Below are 3,418 nucleotides of genomic sequence, written 5' to 3' on the forward strand. Positions count from 1 at the left end.
AGAATGTGGATTCCATTCTAGAGGATATTGCAAATTATGAGAAATCTCGAGGAAACACAGATAATGAATATGCTGTTAATGAAATTGTGGCAGGGATAAAGGAATACTTCAGTGCAATGTTGGGCACCCGGCTACTCTACAAATTTGAGAGACCACAGTATGCCGAAGTCCTCGCAGATCACCCTGATACGCCTATGTCCCCGGTGTATGGAGTGCCACATCTACTGAGATTATTTGTACGTATTGGGACAATGTTGGCCTATACACCTCTGGATGAGAAGAGCGTTGCTTTATTACTGAATTATCTTCATGATTTCCTAAAATACCTGGCAAAGAACTCTGCAGCTTTGTTTAGTGCCAGTGATTATGAAGTGGCTTCTCCTGAATACCATCAGAAAGCTGTGTGAGGTGCTTATACTCACTCATGTTTGGAACTCTGTAAACACATTTTTGTTTCTTAGTGCTTCTCTTCTACAAATGATGTACTTTGGAAATGTTAATGTCTAACAGAAGTGATGTTTGTTTTCTGTTTGATCTTAAACAGCAAATAAAAGGGGTTACAGCTCCTTTTATCTTTTCTTCTTCTTTTTTTTTATTTCAAAGTTGCTACCAGTGTATTCAATGATGGACAACAGAGAGACGTACTGTAGAGTGTTTTATTGCTTAGTTGACAAAGCTGCTTTTGAATGCTGGTGGTTTTATTCCTTTATGTGTTAATACTATATGACAAAATGCTCTGATTCCTAGTGCCTAAGGTTCAATTCAGTGTGTATAACTGAACACACTCATCCATTTGTGCTCCCCCCTTTTTTTTATGGTGCTTACAGTAAAAACCCCATCCTTTGCAAGTCATCTATGTTGTTCCTCAGGCATTTTATCTTTGCTCAGATTGTCAGAGAATGGTGGCTTGTTTCATGGTTTTTGTATTTGTGTCTAATGCACATTTTAACATGATAGACGCAATACATTGTGTAGCTACCATTTTCTGGAAAAGTCAATTTTTTAGAAATTGTTTTTCAGATCTTCAATAAACTTTTTCTCTAAACTTCAACAAAACAAACAAACCCCCCAAACTCCTGGGGACCCAGTCTTAGCGGGGTCCTCCTACTTTCTTGAGCTTTTCTCACAGGTGCCCCACCAGAAGGAAGAGAAAGCTTCCTTCCCGTCTAGCCACAGGGAGGTGAAAAGTAACCATCTGAAATACACTGAGAGTGTTCTGTTAAAAAAAAAAAAAAGCCTGCTTTCAAGGGGAATTATTTTAGCCAAGTCTACTGTGACCAGCTCAAAGGCAATTAGACAACTCAGCCCTCTCAAACCTTCCTGTCATAAGGGGAGGAAAAACAGAGGGACAGAGGCTAAGAAACTCCTCTGAGGGTCACAGTCCAGAGGTTCAGGCTCATTAAAAAGAAAAAAACAAACCCTGAAATTTAATTTTAAGATTATTGAATGTTTCCCCTCCACAAAGCCTTCCACCACACCCATAAGACTCCAGTGGATTACAACTCTATTTAAGAGAGAGTTTCTAGGGAAACCCAGAGACAACAGGGAAGACAAAAAATGAAGATACTGGAAGAAATCAAAGCCTCTGACACCTACAGGGGCAGCAGGCATTAAACACAGACTAACTCTTAACCAGATAAACATGACACTTCATAGTAAAAGATTATTTATCTCAGCTCCTGTTATCTGATACATCATGTCCAGCTTTCTACAAGAAGTATAAGGGGAAAAAAAAGCAGGAAAAACACAATCTGAAGAGACAGAGTAAGCTTGAGAACAAGATTAAGATGTGACAGAGAATCTGGAATTATCAGACTAGGAGAATACATGACATCATGCATTCATCAAAACCCATAGAACTGTATAACATAAACAGTGAATTCTATTCTACAAACTATTCCAGCATTTGGTTAATATTAATGTATCAATATTGGCTCGTCAATTGTTACAAAGGTACCACACTAGCCTAAGATGTTAAAGATAGGGGAAGCTGTGTGGAGAAGAGGCCTGTGGGAAATCTCTGTACTATATGCTCTCTTTTCCCATAACTAAAGTCTACTATATTTTTAAAAATACACATTTGTTCATTCATTCAGAAATACTCATTGAGTACCCACCCATGCCAAGCACGTTTGTAGGTTTTGGAGTGAGTAGAGTATATGACACAAGCCAAGTTCCTGCTGTCCTCTGGAGCTTATGTTCCAGTGGGTGGGGAGGTTGGGGTGATAGTGGTACAAGCTATAAATAAATAAGATAACTGCAGAGTGACATGAAGGCAAAACAACAGGTGGTGAGCTGGAGGGTGCCTGGCTGGTCTGGGAGGCCCTTTCTCATCTGAGGACATCTGGGCTGAGATCTGAGCTATGAGAAGTCTGAGGCCAAGAGTGCCTAGAGGGTGGGGCTACAAAAATAGTTACTAATTACGAAGGAGACCAGAGTAGCTTTACAGTGGCAAATACTGGCAGAGGTCATCTTAACCAAGCAATGCAATCAAACACCATCAATGATGGAACAAAGTAAAATTCCACACCACTCAGCAGGGAGCAGTACCATATCTGTGACACTTCTGTCAAATGTGCGTAACCAGAGAGAGGGACATTCTCCAAAATCTCTGGCCGCTAGTCTCCTAAAGTCACGGAGGTTAAGTTGTGACGGTCAAAGTCTGAGGAATCATTCAAAACTAAAGGAAACTAAAGAGACATGACAACTAAATGCAATCTGTGACTTTGAGATGGATCTTTTTAATCAGAGAGGGCATGACCAGTGACACTTGAAGAGGGTCAGAGGATTAGATGGTATTCATGTATCAAAGTTGAGTTCCTGATTGTGAGGCTGTATTGTAGTTTATATAGAGGTGTGTTCTTGTTTGTAGGAAATAAACACAAAAGTATTTAGGGGTGATGGAGGCACCAGAAAATGGTTCAGAGATAAAGGGTTCTGTACTGTAGTTCAACTTTTCTGTAAGTTTGTGATTGTTTAAGAGTAAAATTTTATTGAAGATGTACCAAGAAGGAAGCAGCGAGGTAATACAATTTTGGGTCTCTGTGGAAAGGTATGAGCTGGAATTATACGTTTGCACATCATCAGCATAGAGCTGAAATGTTAAATAATCAATTGTGTGGGCTCACCTAAAGAACAGATGGAGAAGACAGATGAGCACCGGGCCCCTGGGTCTCACCAATGTTTAGATGGCCACGGGGGAAGCAAGGAAAAAAGAACAAGCAAAAAAAAGTCATACATGGTCAGTGTGGTTGGGAGGAAACCAAGAGGCTGGATGTCATGGAAGCTGAGAGAAGAGAATTTCTTGATCACTTCTGTTGAATGTGTTGAGGGGTTAAGTAAGACTAACTAGTGACCAGAGCTTTGCCACTCAGAGGCTGCCGGTAATCTTTTTTTTTTTTTTTTTTTTTTTTTTGGG

At 40.1% G+C, this 3,418-nt stretch overlaps 1 pseudogene; it reads left to right on the forward strand.

The window, feature by feature from the left end:
- The window catches only part of LOC103069413 (mortality factor 4-like protein 1 pseudogene), a 793-nt pseudogene extending 386 nt beyond the window's left edge, over nucleotides 1–407 (forward strand).
- Nucleotides 408–3,418: the final 3,011 nt, after the last annotated feature.

Source organism: Lipotes vexillifer, unplaced genomic scaffold (genome assembly GCF_000442215.2).
Source record: "Lipotes vexillifer unplaced genomic scaffold, Lipotes_vexillifer_v1.1 scaffold689, whole genome shotgun sequence".
Taxonomy (NCBI): Eukaryota; Metazoa; Chordata; class Mammalia; order Artiodactyla; family Lipotidae; genus Lipotes; species Lipotes vexillifer.